General features: G+C 44.4%; 1 protein-coding gene across 2 annotated transcripts in view; it reads right to left on the reverse strand.

Annotated features, from left to right (window-relative positions):
- LOC136379459 (actin-like protein 6A) overlaps nt 1-13,013 on the reverse strand; it is a 46,280-nt gene extending 33,267 nt beyond the window's left edge. The window contains exon 1 of one of the 2 annotated variants that reach the window (XM_066346845.1): nt 12,994-13,013. The gene's annotated coding sequence lies outside the window, so the exon portion shown is untranslated. Of the gene's footprint in view, nt 1-2,505; nt 2,693-12,993 lie in introns of those variants that run through there. The other variant, XM_066346846.1, reaches the window with a different exon arrangement.
- Between the last annotated feature and the right edge of the window lie 404 nt (nt 13,014-13,417).

Genomic DNA, 13,417 nt, shown 5'->3' on the forward strand with positions numbered 1-13,417 from the left:
CTGAGATTAGCATTAGAGAGGAGAGCACAGAAAGGCCGCATGGAGGAGAGAAGGAGCCAAGATGGCAGAGTGCTGAAAGAGAAGCCAGTTTGTGCAGAGAGAAGATGGGGAACAGAGATGAGTAAGGCTAGTGACCTAGAAAACTTTCATTCTAGGAAACTCAGATAAGTCAGTGGCTTTGGGAGCCTTGAATGGAAAGTTTTCCCACTGTGTTTATTTCTTGCGCCCCCTGCCCCCCCCCCAGGTGCAAGCTAGGATTAAAGCTAATGGCCCACCAGTTCTTGGCTCCATTGTTTCATTACCGTCTGTCCGAATCAAATATGAACCTGCGCAGGCCAGGTAGCTGTGATGGTGGCCGTGGCTACTGGCTTTATGTAAGGATCAAGAAAAGATCAAATTGTCAGATTCAGGACAGTGTGCTGGGATTGCCAGAGTGTAGACGCAGAGACAGGGAGGTAAGGATAGGGACCCTGTAAGGCTAAGAACAAAGGAAGACAAACGTTTGCATTCCATTGGTTAGAGACCCTTATCAGAAGTTTATGTTTGTAAGAAATGATGACATCGGATCATTTATAGCAAAATGGTGGGATCTTGACAACATTATACGGAGTGAAATAAGTAAATCAGAAAAAACCAGGAACTGCATTATTCCATACGTAGATGGGACATAAAAGTGAGACCAAGAGACATTGATAAGAGTGTGGTGGTTACGGGGGGAGGGGGGAGAGGGAGAGGGAAGGGAGAGGGGAAGGGGCACAAAGAGAACTAGATAGAGGGTGACAGGACAGTCTGACTTTGGGTGATGGGTATGCAACATAATTGAACGACAAGATAACCTGGACATGTTATCTTTGAATATATGTATCTTGATTTACTGATGTCACCCCATTAAAAATAAATAAAATAAAATAAAATATATATATAAAAAAAAAAGAAGTTTATGTTTGAAGTTCGCCAATGAGCTAGACCCAGCCCCTGTTGCTATGCTGTGTGCAACTCCCTTAGCGAATAAGTAACCGCTATTTTTGCTTCTGTATTATGCTTGCTTACTTAGGATATATAAGGATCTAGCTGTAAGCACCAGGGGCGGTTCCCATTTGCAGCTCCTACTGAGTAGGGTGTCTCCGGACATCAGGGAATTCGCCCCTGCGCAGGTGAAACTGGCCAATAAAGTTACATCTATACCTACCTCTGAAAGTCTCCGACATTTGTTTTTTATTATACCCAGTGGATGCTTCACTTTATACCTCCCTTCTTTGATCCCGTCCCGGGAAGAGTTCTTAATACACGGTATTTAATAAATATTTAATAAATACTAGCATTATTAGCATCCATTTCTACTTTTATCATATTAACCGATTCCTTTTAAGGAAATATTCAATGAACAGCCTCTACCTACATCCGAGAATCTGTGGATCTAATGTCAAACAGCCTCCAGAAGCAAAGGCACACAGACCCAGTTTTTCTGTCAGGATTGCATCTTCAGATGAGGAAGAGGTAAATCATGAAGATCTATCTACTCAGCTTTCTCCAAAGTAAAATGGGAAACTACTGACATTCACATTTGAGAAATCAAAACCAAGAACACAAATATGGAAGAAGGGGGGTGAGGGTCAGCATACCACCTCAAAAAAGGCTCAAGCTACACTGAAAAACAAGAACTTTGAAAACTTGACTTTTATCCCCTACTAATAAAATGCCATACTCTTCAGAATCAGAGTGCTTACTAGACACAGTAACAACAGCAACACCTCTGTTCTGTCTCCTTGTTGTCCCAACTCATCAAACATAAATCAAGAATCATATACATCTGGGCACATCTGTAAGAATGGAGGCTCTGACTCAGTAGATTCACAGAGACTGGAGAGTCAGCCTTCCTAAAAAGCTTGCAGATGATGCTGAACGCTTGCTCCATGGACCACACTTGGAGTGCAAGTGAAGCATTGTCTCACACTCACCCACTGGCTAGTGGGGGGAGGAACAAATTTTTCCTCACTCTAAAAGTTCTTTAGGCTGCCCTAATAAGCAAATAAACATCAGGCAGATTAGTAGGAAATAATTTCATACATACATTTGTATGGCAGCCCCACAGACCTGAAGGTCAGAGACCCCACAGGCACAGGAGTTCAGAGACAGAAAGGGGTATCTAGCTGTATAGGACACTCTGAGTTACAGATGAAGTAATGCACCTTGGGGACTTCAAAGGGTCACTGCAGGGTAAGGAGAGCAGATGCTTAGGAAATACAGGTGTGCTGTGCCATGTAGGTGAGTCAGAAAGACACAACTGTTGGCACTCTCACGGGCAAGGCCCCTAATTCAACGTATCTGGATAATTAAAGGGAGGGGAAGATTCTCTCCAGGCTGAAGCTCAAGTGGACATTAGCTCTCAATGACCCGCACATTCCTGAGGCACACCGTGGGCTGGCGGGTTCCAAACCCCCACAACTACGGAGGCTCAAGTTGGGAAAAGTCAGGCCGCCTGTCCAAGCCAAAGCGCTGCAGAACGGGGAGGCTGAGACCACACCGGACCCTGGGACTCCCGGCACGTGGTAACTCGGAGAGCCCGGGCAACAGAGGGCAGGAGTTGCGCAGGGAGCGCGGACGGCTGCGTCCTGGGAGGCGCCGCTCCTCCGACCAGCCCGCCCGCCCGCGCTCGCCGCGCCTCCGCGGGACGCTGCGGAAACCCCGTCCGCTCGCAAACTGCAGGGAACTCCCAAGTTGGGGCTCGCGCGCCCCCGACACGGCCGGTTTCCGGACACGCCGGGGAGGTGGACCCGGGGCCGCCCCCTGGATGGGGCTGCACTCCCAGCCGCGAGGCTGGCGCGCGTCCTCAAACCCGCTCCTCCGGGGACTCAAGCTGGAAGGGGCCCGCGGGCGCCCGCAGACCATGGGGCGGGGACGGTGGGGAGGCGGGAGTCCCGGGAGGGGAGCCCGGAAGGGACGGCCGCCGAGGGGAGGGGCGGGAGGCGCTGGGGGCGGCGGTTACAAGCCCCGTACGCACGGCGCGCTCTGGTCCGGCCGCGCACACTCACCTCCTCCGTACACGCCGCCGCTCATGGCTGCTGTCGCCGCGGTCCCTACGCTGAAGGCTGCCGGGCGACGTGAGTGCAACGACGACGACCACGGGTCCTGACAGGCGCTAGCCTCTGATCTCCTTAACTTCTGCCGCCACCCCCCTCAGGCAACAAAGCGGCGTCCACACACCCGCGGCGCACTCACACTTGCTGTCTTCTCCTTTCAGCCAATCACGAGAGGGCCGGCTGTCCTTTAGCCAGTAAGAACTAGGCTCTAAGGCATCCTGCTGCGGCACTGTCATGATAGCCAATCGAAGGCAGCCATCGGGGCGGGGAGAGAAAAAAGCGACAAAAGGAGTGAAAGAATTGGGGCGAGGGCTGGAGGGGGCGGAGCCATCCGAGTAGGCGGGGGACCGCGGCCGTAGGAGAGAAACGGGCAGGTTATTGGTGCTACTGGCTGCGGAGGGTCAGTGGAAACTTGCTAGAGCTAGGTCTGCTTCTGGAGACAGTCTGGAATTTCGGGTAAAGGAGTTCCACGTGGTAATTACCGGTTTGGGAGTATGGCGAATGCTAATTTTTTGCCCAGAAAAAAGTGTTTTCAACTAACCTTTATGTTGAAGTAATAAAAATGTTATGCTCCACTTTGGTGTAAAGGAATCGGTAAATCCAACAAATTGATAGGGTTCTGATATATTTAAAATGGTTAATAATGAAAAGACGTGCCAAGGTTAGGTAGCACCTTAGAAGTTATATATTTATGTTTTATTCTTCAAATATATAAAAGTTATTTTTAAAGTGTCATCAATCTCTTGTGAGACAGATACAGAACAATGTAATTTAATCAGTCCACATCTAATGAATACCTAATACATCTCAGATCTGTCTTAGTCCACTGTTTTGTCAGCCCAGTTGAAATCTTAATTGCCTCTTTCTGAATTATGCAACAACTTGTGGCTTTGCCTCTTGGCCACACTACAGGCACCTTGATCTATGAAAACACTCAATTCTGTGACACCACTCCCACTCAAACCCTCACACTCAATAGTATATCCTTAAGTTGTTTTGTCTAGAATCATAGGAGCTACTCTTAACCTGAATAACAATTGGATAATGCCCCTTCAGTCTCAGTGCCAACACTGTGGCAGAAAGTGATTGATAGGGTGGAAAACAAGGCTAATGATAATAGGGGGAACTCAAGAGTTAAAACTTAAGCTTGAGTAATGGTGACTTTGGTTATGGTCAGTGGGCCTAATGGTTAATGCAAGTAAAAGCTTTTTTCCAGGAACAGGTCTACCTGGAACAGGCCTACAGTACTGTAAGGCCAAGGGTTGCTGCCATCGCGGCCATACACATGCAGGTTCCCATTAGATTTGGGCAGACAGTAAAAAAACAGTGGAGCCAGAAAATGTTGGACCACCCTTTATTAAAGTCTCACACCGGCCTATGAGCAAACACCCAGGGAAAACACTTCCCTCTTCATTTATTCAGAGCTCACAAAGCCCTGACACATTATCTGGTTCCACAACCAGGAGAATTTTCTCTGGTTCCTCCTAGAAGCAAAGGACCCACAAGTCTCAGTGGAGCTCGCAAAAGCCTTCACCTCTGGTTCCCCATCTGCACACTTTCTCTCTCTCTCTCTCTCTCTCTCTCTCTCTGCAAAAACATGGCTTCTCTCTTCAACTCCTCCTTTTTCTCTTTTTTCAAAACTTGCTGGTGGGAAAACTTCTCCAGCAAACATTAGCAAGACAGTGGCCCTTCCCAAGCCAGAAGGTAATTTGCAATTTCACAGATCACATGACTGGCACTGCCCAGCACCATTTTTTAACACTAAAAGTGAGCAAACTCAAAAAATACAAATTTTACAAACTCATTTGCCCAACAAGTACATAACAAGATCTGCAAGTAATATACCTTTGTGCTTTTGGGAGAAACAAGTTTGAAACAGGTTTGCTCACTTTTATTTTGCCTAATTGTTGCATTGGCCTGGGGCAGTGCCCTATGTGTATAGTCTGTGAAAGGCTAGAGTGCTTGACCTCAAGGCAGCAGATTGCAAACTGTGAATTGGCTTCCTGCCTGGGAGGGGCCATTGTTTGCTGCAGAAGGGGTCTATTTTTCATCCAGCCTATTGCTGGGGAGTGCTGTTTTGCTTATAGGGGCCAGTGAGTCCCGTAGAATCCGGAGAATGAGTCTGGGCTTTGGGAGCCCTGATTAAGAGGGAAGCAGTCTTCCCTGCCTGTTTGCTCATCTGCCCTTATGAGACTTTAATAAACAGAATGGCCCACCATTTTCTGGCTCCACTGTTCCTTTACCATCTGCCCAAATACAATGTGAGCCTGCATGGCCACCACCATGGCCACTGGCCTTACAGTGAGATCTCCTCAGGAGATCTCCAATGGATTCCCTTTGTGCCCCAGGGGGATTGCCCACAAAGCCTTTGTGCTCTAATAAAGTGACAATGAAAAGGAAAAAAATAAAGAAAATAATATTGTAAATAAAAGAAACATTTTATTCAAACAATAATACGCTATAATATGATAAATGCATAATAAAAACATTTGTAATATTATATTGTAATTATGCTTACATATCTATTAATTTTTAATAATAACTAAGAAAAAAGTACTCATTTAGATACAAATACATCATATCACACACAATGGATCAACTCTGCGTCAATTGGATACGGACATTTATAGATTAGTCTGTCAATATGAAAAAGGAGGACAAGTAGGAGGACACTTTTCAAGGGAGGACGGAAGTTACAAAAGAAGGCCTGTCCTCCCTAAAGGAGGACGATTGGTCACCTTAGCTCTAAGGACAAAATGCCTGCTGACTATGATCTGATGAACTCTCCCCTGGCATTCCAAAACCTTTACCCTTTTCTTCCCTAAAAAAAAGTTTATCTGGGGATATGAGGTTGAGATAATTTGGGAAAATAAACCCCCTGCCCGCAGTCTCCCTAGATTGTCAGCCATCTGCATAAAGTGCCCATAAAGATTCAATTTCTATCTCTACTTATTTGTCTGAATTGGTAGACAGGCAGCATGAAGTCCAATATTTCACTGAGAAAACTCTCACTTGCTTGACAGTATAATTATCATGTACCTGTTCACTTATGAAATTCCCACTAACCCCATAAGATAATGCAGAGGTCAGCAAACTGAGCCTGAGCCAAATCCAACCAGCATTCTGTTTCTGTATGGCCTGTGAGCCAAGAATGAGTAGTCCATTTCTCAATGATTTTTTTTTTTTTTTTTTCATTTTTCTGAAGCTGGAAACAGGGAGAGACAGTCAGACAGACTCCGGCTCTGCGGATTGGCTCAGTGGTAGAGCGTCGGCCTGGCGTGCGGGGGACCCGGGTTCGATTCCCGGCCAGGGCACACAGGAGAAGCGCCCATTTGCTTCTCCACCCCCCTCCTTCCTCTCTGTCTCTCTCTTCCCCTCCCGCAGCCAAGGCTCCATTGGAGCAAAGATGGCCCTAGCGCTGGGATGGCTCCTTGGCCTCTGCCCCAGGCGCTAGAGTGGCTCTGGTCGCGGCAGAGCGATGCCCCGGAGGGGCAGAGCATCGCCCCCTGGTGGGCAGAGCGTCGCCCCCTGGTGGGCAGAGCGTCGCCCCCTGGTGGGCGTGCCGGGTGGATCCCGGTCGGGCGCATGCGGGAGTCTGTCTGTCTCTCCCCATTTCCAGCTTCAGAAAAATACAAAAAAAAAAAAAAATTTTATGAATAATATTCTGTGACATATAAAAATTATATAAAATTGTCATTGTAGTACCATAAACTAACTTCCATTGGAACACATCCAAGCTAATTCATTTATGACTACTTTTATTCTGTAAGGGCAGAGTTAGGTTACAACAGAGGCTGATGCCCTGAGCTGGGTAATATACAGTGTGTCCGTAAAGTCATGGTGCACTTTTGACCAGTCATAGGAAAGCAACAAAAGACGATAGAAATGTGAAATCTGCACCAAATAAAAAGAAAACTCTCCCAGTATCATACCTATTCAGTGCATTTTGATGTGGGCTCACGCACAGATTTTTTAGGTCTCCTTAGGTAGCTATCCCGTATAGCCTCTACAGACTCGTCACTGACTGATGACCTACCAGAACGAGGTTTCTCCACCAAACTGCCGGTTTCCTTCAACTGCTCATCCCACCGAGTCATGTTATTCCTATGTGGTCACGCTTCATTATACACACCAATATTCACATTGCACTTTGGTCACGGATTCGAATTTAGCAAGCCACAGAACACACTGAACTTTCCTCTATACCGTCCACATCTTGACTGGCATGGCCGTGGGCTGCTCTGCTGTATACACGGTGTTACGTGATCATCTGCGTATGCGCACATGCTGCCACATCATCCTACAGAAACTGGGAGGGTTTTCCTTTTATTTGGTGCAGATTTCACATTTCTATCGTCTTTTGTTGCTTTCCTGTGACCGGTCAAAAGTGCACCATGACTTTACGGACACACTGTATTTACTATCAGACCCCTATACTGAAAGAGCTTACTGACCTCTGAGATAATTCGTGTAACACATCTAGCTCAGTACACTGTTGTAAAATACTGTACCTTACTTTTGCACGTTTACGTAGAGACACTAAGTCCAAATGAATTTTTGAGGAGTTTTATTGATTAAGCCGGCTGCATATGACTAACACGGGGTATAGCTGACTCAAATTGTGTAGTGTCGAATATAACTCTGAGGCTAGTTATCTAACCTTGACCACATACAAGTTGGGGGGAGCATGCCATAATTATTAACAAGCTTATAACATTTGTCTAGAGGATCTATAAGACATTAAAACTTTCAAGGTAACACAATAGTGAAGTCGTTTTACATATCATAGACATTCACAAATCTTTTAGTGTCTATCTCCCCTCCTTTGCCTAGAACAAGGGTTGGGAACCTATGGCTCGCAAGCCAGATGTGGCTTTTTTGATGGCTGCATCTGGCTCGCAGACAAATCTTTAATAAAAAAAAATAATGTTAAAAATATAAAACATTCTCATTATTACAATCCATTCATTTCCTACCGCTCATGTTTATGGTTGCAGGTGGCTGGAACCAATCACAGCTGTCCTCCAGGATAACACCAAATTTTTATTGGATAATGTGTAACGTACATGGGTCATTGTATGGCTCTCATGGAATTACATTTTAAAATATGTGGCATTCATGGCTCTATCAGCCAAAAATGTTCCTGACCCTTGGCCTAGAAGTATATGTTACTCTCAGGATTCTGGGAAGGGAGGGAGAGTTAAAATCAGTGTAGGGCAGTGGTCAGCAAACTCATTAGTCAACAGAGCCAAATATCAACAGTACAATGATTGAAATTTCTTTTGAGAGCCAAATTTTTTAAACTTAAACTATATAGTTAGGTACATTCCTTATCGAGGTAGCGCCCGCATGTGGTATTTTGTGGAAGAGCCACACTCAAGGGGCCAAAGAGCTGCATGTGGCTCGTGAGCCGCAGTTTGCTGACCAGGGGTGTAGGGCATGCAAACATTGTCTCCTATTGAAAGGGAAAGGAAGTTCTTCAGATAACCTTTATCCTTTCAGAGAACTATAGTTAAACTAAATGACCCAGTTGTCCTTGCAAACCAGAAAGCTTCTGCATTCTTCTCCCTTCATTCTCTAAAGAAAGGATGGGGTAAGAAGCCTGACTTTTTCTCCTAAAATATTAATATTAATTTTTGCAATTCTTTGGTACCTTACCACTTCCCCACTGGTTTTATATCCTGAGTCAAATCCTTGACTCATTTTAATGAGGTGTATGAGGCTGTTGAGTTGGAATATTAGCCTATAACATGCAACAGATATTTAACAGGTAGATAATGGTTTCATTAATAGTAATACAGTATACTGATGAAACAAATGTTATTGATCAATTTCTTATAACCTGTACAAACCTTTTGTAATTTATATAAATTCTTAATTTTTATAAACTTTCTTCCTTTTTTTAAAAAAAAAGTATTTCCATACCTTATACCTTTAGTGACAACCAAGCTGGTTGCTGGAGAACAGCAAGCTGCCAAAGGCATGCTGGGAGTGGGTGGGGCACTGCCAGAAGTCTTGGGTGTCCATGCCCCTATTGGCATTCCTGTCACGGGGTGTGAGCAGCTGGATGCCAAGGCACTGGGCCAGCAGCTGCTATATCCAGAAGGGCATGGAGCATGCCCAGAAGAGCAGCACAATGCCCAGGATGAGGTGCAGCACTCTGGGGTTGGCCGCCGCGTCTGGGAAGGAGGCCTGCTGTGAGTCAGTGGGCCCAGGGCAGGTGCATGTAGAGCAGTCTAATGACCATTTTAGGCCCCACAATGCTGTTCTCAAAGAGCAGTGTCAGGTAGGCATGGTGGGTGCTTTAGCTCCCGGCCAGCAGGTCCGGTGTTCCCTGTGGATCAGCTGGATAGTCAGCATTATGGGCAGTGCCAGCAGCCATGTGCCAAGCGCCAGGACCTTACAGTAGCCCTTGGAGTGCTGTGTGGTGTCCAGCGGTCTCAGCACGGCTCCAATGGCACCCATGGTCTCCTAGTCCTCCAGGGAGCTGGGTTCCTTCAGGCTGGCCCACGAGCTGTTATTGCTAAAGGGGTGAGAGGGGGTGCACCTTGCCTTAAGGAGGGCCACTCTTCACCCGTTTCAAAAAGAAATTTGGTTAAAGTTTCCCTCACGGCTGCAGGATTTGGGCTTCTCTTACTCCCCTGTAGTTGCCGGTCAATAAACTCAAAAATTCATCTGGAAAAAAAAAAAAAAAAAAGTTTCCCTCACTATTCAATTTATGCATTCTACCTGCCCTGAATCTTTGGGGCCTGTAGGCACAATGTAATTTCTAATTAGTTTTTAATTAATATTGAATGCCTTTCCTACTAGCCATGAGACCTTGGATACAAATGCAGGCCCATCATTAGAATGGGCAAGCTAAATCTGGAAAGAATTGCATATAGCAATTTCTTAACAACTGTTATTTGTGGTCTCATTACTAGTAGGAAAAGCTTCTACTTACTTGTCAATTATTTTAGTAATATTTATTTCTAAATGTTTACCTGGGAAAGTTCCTCTTTCCCTGTTTCTTTTTATAACTTCTTTATTTTGCTTAGTATTTATTTGGGCACAAACTAAACACTCAGACATTATGCCTTCTGTAATAGATTCTAAGTCTGGCTTTTCTAATTATATCTTTCCTGCTGGAAAAATCTTTTTCTAATTGGTTGCAAATACACCTTTGGCAACAAGGGTTCTAGTAAAGTCACTAAAATTTCCCCAATACCCCACTGGTTTTAGGGCTACATTTTGGTAGTATCATCAGCTGCTTGGTTTTTCTTGAGTTTCTAGGGAGTCCCCCTCTTTTGGTGCCCTGGGCAGTGGATGGAAGCCACTATTTCAGGGGAGCAGGCTCCTGCTTTGTTGGGGTGAGGATTTGAGCCTCACCTTTGTTAGTTCTTAAGCCTTCTCCTAATGGCCCCACTTCAACTGTGCCTGTCTTAGGTTGTTCCTGCCTTCAAAAATCTTACCCGTCTTTGACTAACCAGCCATCTTAGGGGCCAAACAGAGTTATGTGATTGAGGGAAGAGCAATGTCCTTTCCGAAATGCTTAGTTTTACTTATTTATTTATTTATTTATTTATTTATTTTTATTTATTCATTTTAGAGAAGAGAGAGAAAGGGAGAGAGTGAGACAGAGAGGGAGAGAGAGAAGGTGGGGAGGAGCTGGAATCATCAACTCCCATATGTGCCTTGACCAGGCAAGCCCAGGGTTTCGAACTGGTGACCTCAGCATTTCCAGGCCGACGCTTTATCCACTGCACCACCACAGGTCAGGCATACTTATTTATTTTTTAGCAGCTGATGATGCTATTCTTTGAAAACTTATAATACACTTCCTTATTAATTTCTAGAGCTGATTGCTATGTAAAGGCCTAAGTTGACTGCCTTAGTATTTTCTTTGATTCTGGCAAACAGAAACTGGTGGAAAGTGTCCAAAATTTGATCACTTGCTTGGAAGCTAGAATCTCACTTAAACTAGGCAACCAGAAACATTTTCTTGATGTGGTCTTGATTGTCCTAAGTGAGGCAGCATATATACAATATAGATTCTAACAGTCCTGTTAGGGCTTGAGGCTTCCTTGATAAAGGGAATTCTGAGTTTTTTAATTCTATAGATCACTTAGGAAAAAAGATTTAAACTGTTTTCTATTATATTTATGTATCAAATTCTAAAGATTTAAGGCCCTGGCTGGTTGGCTCAGTGGTAGAGCGTCAGCCTGGCGTGTGGGAGTCCTAGGTTCGATTCCCAGCCAGGGCACACAGAAGAAGTGTCCATCTGCTTCTCCACCCCTCCCCCTCTCCTTCCTCTGTCTCTCTCTTCCCCTCCCACAGCCGAGGCTCCATTGGAGCAAAGTTGGCCCGGGCACTGAATATGGCTCTATGACCTCTGCCTTAGGCGCTAGAATGGCCCTGGTTGCAGTAGAGCAACGCCCCAGATGGGCAGATCATTGCCCCCTGGTGGGCATGCCAGGTGGAACCCGGTCGGGCACATGCGGGAGTCTGTCTGACTGCTTCGTTTCCAACTTCAGAAAAATACAAATAAAAAAAAATTCTAAAGATTTAGTTACAAGCACCAATTGAAATGAATAATATTTTATAGAATAAATTTTATATTCTAATTAGATTTTTTTTACATTTTAAGAAAACATAACTTATTTATACTGTAATTTTATGTACCCTAACAGATAATGTCTAAAAAAACTCAAGAGAAACAGATTTCTGTTCACATCTTTTAGCCCTTTTAATCTGGGCTCAGAACTTAAATGTTTCCTACTACCACAATTAGTTATTTATTTTCTATTTTCTTCTTTCTACCTATTATGTTGGAAATTCTATTGTTAAGCCAATCAATGCTAATATTTATCACTCTGGGTTTGCTGACCTAACATTGTACAATACTGCTTCAAAAATGATAATAAGCTAAACATTTATACACCATATAAAAAGATATTATTAATAATTAATATATTAAACACTACATATTAATATTTAAACCAAGATTTCAACATCATAGGGCTATTAAATAGCCACTAAAAAGGAGAATTAACAAAAAAGTCTTGAAATAACATATACATTTCTTTTTTAAAAAAATATTTTTTTATTTATTCATTTTAAAGAGGAGAGAGAGAGAGAGAGGAGGGGGGAGGAGCAGGAAGCATCAACTCCCATATGACCCTTGACCAGGCAAGCCCAGGGATTCGAACTGGCAGCCTCTGTGTTTCCAGGTTGATGTTTTATCCACTGTGCCACCACAGGTCAGGCTACATTTCTTTTTTTAAATTAATTATTTTTTTTTGTGACAGAGACAGAGAGAGTCAGAGAGAGGGACAAATAGGGACAGACAGACAGGAATGAAGAGAGATGAGAAACACCAATTCTTTGTTGTGGCTCCTTAGTTGTTCATTGATTGATTTCTCACTTGTGCCTTGACCGGGGGGCTACAGCAGACCGAGTGACCCCCTGCTTGAGCCAGCGACCTTGGGCTCAAGCTGGTGAGCCTTGCTCAAACCAGATGAGCCTGCCCTCAAGCTGGCAACCTTGGGGTCTCGAACCTGGGTCCTCCACATCCCAGTCCAACACTCTATCCACTGCGCCACCGCCTGGTCAGGCAACATATACATTTCTAACATAAAAAATACTTTTTCTTTTTGCAAACATGGCTTCTTTTTCTGTAAAACTGGTTTCTCTTTCAGCACTCTACATTCTCTCTGCTCTCTCTGTAAAACATTAGCAAGACAATAGCCCTTTCCCATAATCCTATCACTCATTCTCCTTCCTGGAGCTGTAATTCATTTTGAAAAACTGATAATCAACAAGGTCCATACACATAGTTTGTTATTTCCCAAACATTTCTATCTGATCCTGTTCCCTTTTCCTTCTCTAAAATTTTTCTAAAGAAAAGTTTTAATTTTTTTAATACTATTCCTACCTCGTATCTTCCAAACAGGCAAAAATTCTTTTGGTCAGTAGGTGGATATCTGAAAATCTGAAACTAGTTTCTATTCTATACTTTCTCTAGACACCCTACCCTTACTCGTCTCCGCCACCTTACTCCAGCGCCCTTCCCCCACCTCTCAGCATACAGTGAGTCCTGGCCATGCCTCCCACTCTTCCCTCACCCAAACTGCTTACTTGCCAGCCCTCCGCCCCCAGAGGCTGAAGAAACATTTCCCATTCCTCAGCCCTCTCTTCTTTGCAATACACACACTGATTCTTTCCCAGCGGAGTCCTAGTCCTTTTTCTCAAATTCTCTTTTTGTCCTAGATGTAAATCTGGCTGGACTAGGAAGACATAGTGCCCTTTCTGTATCAAGTATGCTTTTAGCCATTGTGGCGTGTTCATTGCTAATATTA

Source organism: Saccopteryx leptura, chromosome 8 (genome assembly GCF_036850995.1).
Source record: "Saccopteryx leptura isolate mSacLep1 chromosome 8, mSacLep1_pri_phased_curated, whole genome shotgun sequence".
Classification (NCBI taxonomy): Eukaryota; Metazoa; Chordata; class Mammalia; order Chiroptera; family Emballonuridae; genus Saccopteryx; species Saccopteryx leptura.